We start from the raw sequence: 10,778 nt of genomic DNA, 5'->3' as shown, positions 1-10,778 counted from the left end.
TCTGGCAGCATCTGTGAAGAAAAAAATCAGAGTTTACGTTTCAGGTCCAGTGACCCTTCCTCAGAACCAGACCTGAAACGTAAACTCTGATTTTTTTCTTCACAGATGCTGCCAGACCTGCTGCAACCTCTTCCAGCAACTTCTGTTTTTGACTTTATAAATACTTTACACACCGTCAAACACTCTTGGTCACCTGCAGAGACTTATCATCTGACACTCCACTCACACCAGTTGTATGATCATTTGATCTCTCTGCCCTTAATCTCTCTGCCTATAAACTCTGTATTTGTGTGCCCTGCTCTCACTGCACCTGAGGAAGGGGCTGCGCCCCAAAAGCTTGTGTGATTCCAAATAAACCTGTTGGACTATAACCTGGTGTTGTGTGCCTTCTGACTTTGAACAAATGATGAATTATTGTTACGTACCTGCATATATTTATCAGTAATTTTGGAGCCGAAACCTTTGGGCATCCCATTAAAGTAACATCTTGACGACCTCTACACCTTGAGAGATAACATTAATGTAACATCATAGGAAATAGGAGTAGGCCAGTTGGTCCAATGAGCATATTCTGCCATTAAATGAGATCATGGTTGGTTGATTGTAACCTTAACTCCACTTAGCTGCCTCTCCCCATCAATGCTTGATTTGTCTGCAGATCAAAGAAACTGTTGAACTCCAATTTGAATATATTCAATGATCTAACCACCACAGCTCCCTGGGGTACAGAATTCCAAAGACAAATGATCCCTGAGACAAGGCATTCCTCTTCATCTTCGCCATCAATATCTTATTTTTAATTGAACTGTTTAGCTGTAAATTTTCTGACAAGAGACATCCTCCCATCATCAACATTGTTAAGCCCCTTTGCAATATCATATGTTTCAATAAAGTTACCTCTCATTCTTCTATACTCCATTGAGCATAGGCCCAACCTGTTTAACGTTTCTTCATAACCCAATTACCTCACTTTCAGGAATAAGCCTAATGGAGCCTCTCTGAACTTCTTCCAATGTAAGAATGTCCTTCTTTAAGCAAGATGACCAAAGCTGTACTCAGTACTGAGTGTGGCTTAACGATGCCTTGTATAGTTGTAGTAAGACCTCCTCCTTTTTATATCACCTTCACAATAAAGGGCAACATTCCTTTTCCCTTCCTAATTAATCATTAAGCAGTATGCAGGCATTTTGTAATTTCTCATAAAAGGACACACAAATCCCTTTTAATATTGTATTCTGTAGTCTCTCTCCATTTGAATAATATTCTGCTTTTTCTGCTGTTCTCACCAAAGTGGACAACCTTACATGTTTGCAGATTGTACTCAATCTGCCATATTTATTATTGCTTAGTTAACTCTTACTTAAGAATTAATCATGGGTAATTTTAATTTTCATCTTGATTGGCCAAATCAAATTGGCAAAGGTAATCTGAAAGATGAGTTCAACATTCTGACAGCATTGACAATAGAAACTGAAAACAACTTGTATAGCTGCACAGAAACAACATACTGAGGCATTTAAACATATTTTTGGCTCAAAGTTAAGTATCTTTGGAGGTCAAACTTGGCTTATGCATTGTGTTCTTATCTTTAATTCAAGTGGCACTTCAAAACTTGCACATATTATCAAGGCTGACATCTTAGAGCAATATGGCAAGTATGTTGCAATGTCAGAGATGTTGTTCATTAGGTAACAGTCTGAATTTCATAAAGATTTGGCAGGATTGGCATCTTAGCTCAAAATGGCATCAGAAGCGCATTTCCAGTAATTTTGTACTCAAAACTGGCAGGTTGTGTTGTGCAACTTTGGTTAACCAAGGTAGCTGTGCATCTTAATGTGCAATGCCTTCAGTCAGATCCAATTTTCACTAGTGACATTTCCAAAATACAACTTATTGCTGTAGACTTTTCAGGAAAAGGTCTAAACTTGTTGGAATTCTTTGGAGACTGAGGATGTCCTTTTGAAGAGGTTCAGGGTCATCTTTGGGAGAGGTCAGGTGCCCTTTGGGATTCGGTATCTCCGTTGGGTTGGGTAAGTGATATTTGGGATTGTTAAAAGTACAAATTAATGTGTGTAATAAGTGGATAAACGCATTGGGGACCGACATCCTGTCAAGGGAGTGATCAAGCGAATTGTCAAGCTATCAAGGCATTTAACTCTTCAGGCCTGCAAATTGTTGAAAGGACCTTCTGTGATGGAAAAAAAGACATTCCTTGTTATTTCACTCAGTCTGCTGACATCAGCCTGAGGATCTCATTATGAGATTTGTGCTGCAGGCCTGAGTTCGCACCCATTGTTATCACAGTGGGGTACCTGTTAGTTCATAGTTAGGCAGTTCCAAGTGTGTATAAAGTCTCTGAAGTGAGATTATGAACACAAATGTTTGTACTTATAAAGAATTGAGTTGCTGAAGGCAGTTAAACATAATGAAGGTTTTATTCTGACAATGAGACTGTTCTATTAAAATAAAGAATTTATCAATAGAAACTGAAGAACTTCATCCTATTGCATCACTGCATAGGTCCTGAGGTCTGTGCATGATGGATGCTAAGTGAATTGGTATGGAGGCTATAAAGGATAAGGCAGTGTGTGGGGTCATTGTGGGCATGGATTGGCATTAAATTGATTCTGATAGGGCCATGAGGGGCTGGCAAAGGACCCAAAGTTGCCATGGAATGTATGAGCCCCCTGGGGGCTGGTGGATAGAATTAAATAATTGTCATGGAGGGAATGAAGGACAATAGGGTTGGACAGAGGGGAAATAGGTTGACAAGAAGGGTTTGAGGAGCAGTGGGGCTAGGGCATAATGTAGCATGGGTTGGCATTGATGTGATATGGGAAGAGTTTGAGAGATAAGGTCTGTTTGTTGTTTTAAGCTGCAATAAAGAACTGAAACACTAAAGCAGACAGGTATCTGACAGGTATCTTCACAGCAGCCTCTGGGTTGACTTGTCACTCTTTCTGGGGCAGTGGTTCTGACATCCATTTCATCCACCTCTCTGCAATCAAAACTGGAGTAACTAAGGCATTTTTTTCCCAGGTCATGATCACGTATCAGACCTGGGACCAAAAATTCAGGAACAACAACAAAGTTGCTGGAAAAGCTCAGCAGGTCTGGCAGCATCTGTGAAGGAAAAAGCAGAGTTAACGTTTCGGGACTGGTGACCCATCCTCAGAATTCAGGCTAAGATGTTAAACTGAGCCAGATGTTACAGATCCCAGGATACGGCTTGTCCTGGCCACTATTAATCCCTTAACTAACACGCCTAAGAAGGAGCAAAAAAATCTGATCCTTTACTTCATTGTTGTTCATGGGACCTTGTTATGTACAAATGCGCTGTTGGGATTTTTCTGCATTACAACAACAATTTGTATGTAACAAGTAATTCACATTGGGAAATCCTGCGGTCATGAAAGGTGCTGTATAAAATGCAAGTTCTTTCTTAATCTTAAAGTTTTTAACATGTAAAGACTTACTGCTGAAGTTGTGAACTGAAATCCTGTTTATGCTTCAGTATTATGTGTTTAGACACAATAAAATCTCTTTATGATCTTAGCTGCATATATCTTCTCCTATTGTAGTAATCACTAATCCAGGGAATTGTAATGGATTACCATAAAATGGGTTAAGAGCAACATTAAGCCTTTTTGAATTGGATGATACGGTGGTGGGGGTGGGGTCGAATGTGAAAATTAAAAGTGGGTGAGAGGCGTGGGTGGTGAGATGTGAGTGGTGGGAGTTGGTGATGATTAAATTTGTCAGAGATTCAGAGTGCATCAGGAAACCAGCTTTGATCCTGGAGAACTTGTGGGCTTTCTTGAAGTGGTACAAAAGTGGCAGTTGAGTCACTCCCAGATTTGGAAATAATCTCCTTTGCAAGTTTATGTTGTGGCCAGCTGGAAAAATTCAGCAGTTGCAATGAGATGAATCTATCCCTTTGCTGTACTCCAGCAACAGCAGCAACTCTGCCACACAGGATTTGTCAGATTAAAACACATTGTTGTATGGAATTCCCAAGAATTCAATTTTGGATCTGTTTTTAACACTTCTGCTTTCAAACAGGATGTTATTCAGTAAAAAAATGTTAAAGTCATCATTGTCTCAGCAGACCATAGCATTGTTCTCTCATTAGAGCGTGATGACTGGTAAGGTTTAACCTGAGGTTCCCCACACCTCAAGAAAGGGGAGAGGTTGAGAAGGAGAATCTTTCATGTAACCTCAGCTGGTACAAGACTAGAACCCATGCTGTTGGCATCACTCTGCCTTACATACCAGTGGTTCAGCCATCTGAGCTAAATGACCGCTGCCTATCCAGTATAATTGATCTGATAATGCTATAAATCTGGCTCTGTAACGATGTCTCAAGGGGGCAGAGCTATGATTAACAGCTTTGTTGTATACCATCACAGGGCAATGTAAAATTTAGTGCTCCCATAATGAAATAAGGACAGTATGAAATTGAAAGAAAAACATAGGATGTGGCAAAGATAAGTGGTAAATCAGAGGATTTGGAAAGTTTTAAAAGCTAACCACACATGACCAAAAAATAATAAAGAGTGAAAAAAGAAACCATGAGGGCAAATTAGCAAGTAACATAAAATGGTAAGAGCTTTTGTAAGTGTGAAAACAAGAAGAGAAAAGCATTGTTGAACATAGGCCTCTGAGAGAATGAGACAGGGAAAATAATGGATAACTAGGAAATGGTAGAAAGTTAGAACAAATACTTTGCATTAGTCTTCACAGTAGAAGATACTAATAGCATTTCAAATATACTAAATAACCAAGGGGTCAAGATGAATGGAAATGAACACACTATCCATCACTGGACAAAGCAAAAAGAATACTGGCTTGTTGGGCTCCATTCTAGGATTTTAAATAAAGTAGCTACAGAGTTAGTGGATGCATTAGTAGAAATCTTCCAAGGATTCTTAGGTTCTGGAAAAGTCATAGAAGATTGGAAAACTGCCAATGTAACACTACTCAAAAAGAGGGAGACAAAAAATAGGTTGCTTTTGGGCAGTTATATAACATAATCCAGCTAAGTCAGCATGGTTTCATGAAGGGGTTATCATGCCTGACAAATTATTTACAGTTTTTTGATGAGGTAACAAGCAGGGTAGATAAAGAAGAACCAATAGATGTTACGTATTTGGATTTCCAAAAGGCATTTGATAAGGTACCACATATAATACTACATAATAAGGTAATAAAAACTTAAAGAACCATGGATGCTTTACATTAGAGACAAAAATAAAAATTGCTGGAAAAACTCAGCAGGTCTGGCAGTGTCTGTGGAGAGAAATCAGAGTTAATGTTTTGGGTCAGGTGACCCTTCCTCAGAACTGGAGGCAGTTGTCCAGTTTTTCTCTGAGGAAGGGCTACTCGATCCCAAATATTTACCCTGATTTCTCTCCGCAGGAGCTGCCAGACCTGCAATTTCTATTTTCAACTCTAATAAGATAATACCCCAAGGTATTGGGGATAGTATATTAGCACGGAAATAGGATTGGCTAACTAACAGAAGACAGAGCTGGAATAAAAGGTGGGGGCTGGGCGGGGTGCGGGGTGGTTGGTTGGGGGGGAGTGTTGGGGCTGGGCATTTTCCAGAGGGCAGCTTGTAATTCGTGGAGTGCCACAGGGATCATTGCTGTTGCCACACTTATTTACAATATATATTCATGAATGCAATGAGGAAAGTGAATGTATTATGGCCAAGTTGTGATGAGACAAAAGTAGATGGGCTGGCAAGTTGTGAGAATGACGGAGTCTATAGTGGGATATAGACAGATCCCCAGTGAATCAGTAGAAAACACAAAGGGTGAATGGAGGCTGGTGTGGGAGAGAGCCATTAATTGGGCATGATGCATGCAGTTGTGAGAGTTGTGGCCCATGAGACTTGATCAAAGTGTATTCAGTGGAACAGTTAGAGTGAGTAATAGCGCTATGAGTGTGAGGTAGCAGAAAGTAGATGGTGGCACTTAATCTTACAGAATACAGATGGCTATTAATCTTTTTCCTGCACTGTTGAGTTTCTCTTCTTTTTTGGGATACAGCACTGACCCAGTTGCTATCTAGGTCCAGGATGGATTGATCTGGTGGCATTGGCATCCTGTGAAGGTCCACAGGAAAAACGACTGCCCTCTATTCCACAGTCCTGACCACTAGCAACTCAAGGTGCCTTTCTGTGATGTGCCATTATGGTAGAACAGCACAGTGTGAAAGATAGGTTTGACTTGAAGTGCTGTGTAACTGGGCTTTAAAGGTGGCACCAGAGCTAAGAAAGCAACAAGTTCCTGGCAATGGTGAGTATGTCCATCTCTCCTGTTGTATAATTCTTTGAGAAGAGCATCAAAGAGCTTAGTTACATAATAAATAAGGTGAAGAGTGACAGATGGCATGAGAAAAGTCATTGTGAGCTATGGCAGTCTGGATGCTAATCTCACTTGACAAAACACTTCAACTGAAAATAGGAAATTTCCACCATAGAGATTTACTGTAGAGCAGGACAGATGACTCAAAATAACCAAAGACAGTGCCGAAGTTGTACAGTCTAAAGAGAGATAGCTTCCTATGAGCACAGTCATGCAGCAAGTCATTCGGATTGACCATCACAGTCTTGGTTCAATGGTTAATCACAAATTCCTGCTCTTTTATGTCCAATGCTGACCACCACTTAAGGAAAAGGGCAGTAAATTAACAGGACCCATTCCATCTTCACATTCTCTCATTTTACTTTTGTTGACTGAACCTTAAGAATTTATAGGTGAGCCTATCTGGAAAATACTTGCCTGGAACCCATAAAACCATAGAAAATGAGAGGGGAAATGGTTATGAACAGTGAATTACCAAATGATATGTTTTAAATTACACTTCTAAAAATAGAACAGTTGGTGTTTCAGGCAATGTGTTTGTGACAGACCTCATTAACACAATGTATTCTTTGACTCAAGCAAATATTTGTTACGGAAATAGTTGTGAAAGTATGTTATATTTTTCATTTGTGCCTTCTAATCCTAAAATAAGAATGTATTCTGGATTTAAAGTAATAGGTTGTAAACCAAACACGGGTGCAATGTGTTGTATATTAAACCTTTGTGCTACAACCTCGGGTACAGGCCATAAAGTAATTTGAAATTCTAATACCACTTTTATAAACTATACTATAATGGTTTCTTGGCTACTGATTTAACGCCAGAATCTGGGTGTGAAGCTACCCAATTCACATGGGCCCTGATATTGTGCACCGATAGAAAGATCACCTGGAAGAGATTTTTTTCTTTTAACCAGTGCCAGTGGACAACAGTTCTGTTGTGCAGTTAGTGCAAGTCCCACCATATAGATGAGTTTTCAAATGAAAGCTTAACCGCTCACAATTCATAGCGCTGCTGTTTGGAATGATGCGGGAGAACTGAGTATTTTAATGCTTTTCCCAATCACTGTTGCTGCCTTACAAACAACCAGAGGTCAGGAAGCAGTGTGCATGAATTTGAATCCACGTGGACCAAAAATTTTGCTGTCTTTCCACATTCCACTGCATAGTGTAGAGCCAATATAAACTCATATAACTGCCAAAACCTGAGTCAGCAAAGTATCCCTTGGTGAACTATCAAAGGTGTTTGAAACGCCATCAGATAACTGATCGTTTAATATAAAGTAATAAATTACTCTAGTTTTAAAACATCTGAAAAGATAGAAAGCAGATGATTATGTTCAACGAGAAAATGAGATTGACAGCTATCAGTCTGGTTTGTGTTTGCAAGCACTTAAATATTATAACGGTGATTTCATGTGATCATCTTGATAAATTGTCATAATGTGAAGAATTAACAGCCAGATTTCATTTTAACTGTTACAGACTGCCTTTTGGACAAAGATTCAGATTAACTAACAATGCAAAGACACAAAGTTTAATTCATTTGAGAAACGTTTTCTATTGGGACCGTTAGTCACAAAAGTTGCTGTAAAGTCATGGCACCGTTCTATCTTATTTATTGCCAGTTTTACCATAGGCCAAAAAGTCTGCTTTTAGATTCTGTATTCTTGTCTCTCAAGTAACAGCATTTAAATTAATATTTTTGAAGTCTCCTTTACATTTAAATTTGAAAAACTGCCAGCTGTTCCATGGTACATTTAGTGCCGGGAAATGGGGGTATATTTAATAGAGCTGTGCAAAGTTAGCTTATTCAATTGGTTGTGAGATTAGTGTATTGGGGTAAGCATTGTAAAGAAGGAAGACTCCTTAGAAATTGTCACCAGTTAAAATTATGAATTTTCAGCAGTGACTGATAAGCTTTACCACGCATACTTATTGATGATTACAGTATGTGACAGTATGTAAGCCTGATTGGCTTGATTTCAGTTCAAATTTCCCAGCCACGAAAATCCGGGTGAGTTTTTAAAAATTGTTTTTTTTCTTTCCAGGTTGTTAAATGCTATTAAACCTGGGGCAGTGAAGAAGATCAATCGTTTGCCGACTCCCATTGCAGGACTGGTGAGTTTTTAGGCTCATCGTTATCCTTACCTGTGTCGCTTCTTTCTTCTTAAAACATAAGAAAACATCTTGATGAGGAATTACATTTAAATGCAGGTTTTTATGATTTAAGCAAATATACCCAGGTCAGGAAATGCAAGTCTTTTCTTTTAAACTGTAACTGGCTCAGTAAACTCTTTAGTTTAGTGGGCTCAAACCTGAAATGCCTCAGCCACGGTTATTGTTCCCGTCAAAGAATTCCTATTTATGTAAACACTTGAGCAATGACACGATTGTCACGAATTGCACATTCTGTTTTGGTGGCTGAGACTGTTACGGCTATCTTCACACACCTTCTGTGTCTGGGTTTTGAACTTAATGGACAGTATGAAAAATAAAGGCCTGAAGTTTCTCCCCATGTTGGGAGCTCAGTGTTGGGACATTTCCTGGTTCTGCGAACATGACCTGGGAGAGGCTTTCCTGGCCATTGGAATTTTTGTTCTGGAGTGGTGGGTTCTCTGAGAGTTGGGCTGGGCAACCCCAGAACAAGTATAGACAATGTTGGGTGCAAAGGCAGGCTAGGCAGAAGGCTTGCCTCAATGCTCTAGCATACCATCAAAGTTTCAATAATAAAACAATAAAAATCCAGTAACACTCCCTCTTCAGCCCCATGCACAATCTCCACGTGCCATCCAAGTGAACTCAAGACATTTCCTGCTCAGCACCCACCTCCCTGACCCCTCATACACCTCATGCCAACCCGGCCCCATTCTTCATAGTGTCAGTGACAAGCTATGGTGCTATACCCCACAGTGCTTTATATCCCTTCTGGCAACTTAGTGTTAACACACGCCAACCATCCTTTGCTCTGAGGCCCTCCATGACAGGTTTCCCATATTCACCATATGGACCTCAGGATCCATGAAGAAATTAAATAAAATAAAGTTATAAGTGTTCATTGCAAACTTTCATCTAAAACAAAACTTTCATTCAAGATAATTGATTAACTACATTTACATTCCTTCAACTACATCATAATTTCTATAAATGAATGTTTCATTCAAGTGCTGAGTCCCTTATAAAGACAAGCACTGGACTTCATATTCCCATTTCAAAGAATCTCTAATGGCTTGGAGCTGTCAATCAAATTGTGAAATGGCTAGCACCCCACTGTGCTAATGGAAAGTCATGTAATCAGTCCTGCGTCTCAAATCCTCGGCCTGCATCAACGGGCAGAATGAACACTATTTTTTTGACACTCCAGATAGTTTTTAATGAAAATATTTAAATGGTAGCAGTTTTAAACACTTTGACAACTTGGCATTTTTTAAAATGTTTGCTCTTGACAGTTTGAATCAGTTTCACAGTACCAAGTCTGTGCAGTTTTCCTCCACCATTCAGAACCTACTTTTAACGATTCCAGGAAGCAGCTTACCTCTTCTTAAGGGAACAAGGCCTCCCTGAAGATATGTCAAGACCAAATCTTACATTTACTCTCCACAGGGATATCCTACGTATCCAAACAACTCTGCAAAGTTCAGACCTGCTCCTACAGGTTGTACCATGCCCATGTCATGGTCACATACCCAAGTCACTAAACTCGGAGATGGGTAGAAGTGCCTGCTGCTTTATATGTGGAATGAGCATGCACGAAACACAACCTGTACCTATTACTGAAAATGAGAGGTTCCATCTGGGTGAGACTTTTGGACCTTGGCCTCCTTCCCCACTTTGTTGGAGAGGATCTCTGTCATAATGAAGATCCAGGCTATGTCCTTTAAATTTGTGGGCACAACCTGATTTTGATGGTGGCATCAGAAGTGGGTGCTATTGCTGCATGAGTGAAATGTGGCTGATTAATTGCAATCATGTGGCAGCCAGTAAATTATGACCTGGAAGTGCAGGACCAGGGATGGGTACAGGAAACAGGAGAACAGATGTGAAGCTCACAAGCCCCAATGCCTGCAATCCTCCGCCTCCAATCAGAAGGAGAAATCATCAGAAGATGCAGCATTACATCATTTTTCTGCACTGTCCATCAGAGTGGATACTGTCACATTGGTGAGTATGCGCATACAATTCGACTTAAAATTGTACAAATGCCCAAGCAACTGATGGACTTGCCAGAGGCTATGCACAGTTATACGTAGATCATGGAGGAGTCCATTCAGGCCAAGAGTGCTGCCGTTGTCTGGTGTGTGTGTGTCTGTGTGTGTGTGTTTCTGTGTGTGTGTGTGTGTTTCTGTGTGTGTGTGTGTGTTTCTGTGTGTGTGTGTGTGTGTGTGTGTGTTTCTGTGTGTGTGTGTGT

At 40.0% G+C, this 10,778-nt stretch overlaps 1 protein-coding gene across 9 annotated transcripts in view; it reads left to right on the top strand.

Annotated features, from left to right (window-relative positions):
• The first annotated feature begins 8,416 nt into the window (after nt 1-8,416).
• The window catches only part of LOC109919982 (LIM and calponin homology domains-containing protein 1-like), a 186,370-nt gene continuing 184,008 nt past the window's right edge, over nt 8,417-10,778 (top strand). For all 9 annotated transcript variants that reach the window (XM_048600247.1, XM_048600286.1, XM_048600260.1 and 6 more), the window contains exon 1: nt 8,417-8,491. The gene's annotated coding sequence lies outside the window, so the exon portion shown is untranslated. The remainder of the gene's footprint in view (nt 8,492-10,778) is intronic.

This window comes from Rhincodon typus, chromosome 1 (assembly GCF_021869965.1).
Source record: "Rhincodon typus isolate 14 chromosome 1, sRhiTyp1.1, whole genome shotgun sequence".
In the NCBI taxonomy this organism is placed as follows: domain Eukaryota; kingdom Metazoa; phylum Chordata; class Chondrichthyes; order Orectolobiformes; family Rhincodontidae; genus Rhincodon; species Rhincodon typus.
The sequence above is the reverse complement of the archived record's forward strand: the minus strand, read 5'-3'. Positions and strand labels throughout refer to the sequence as shown.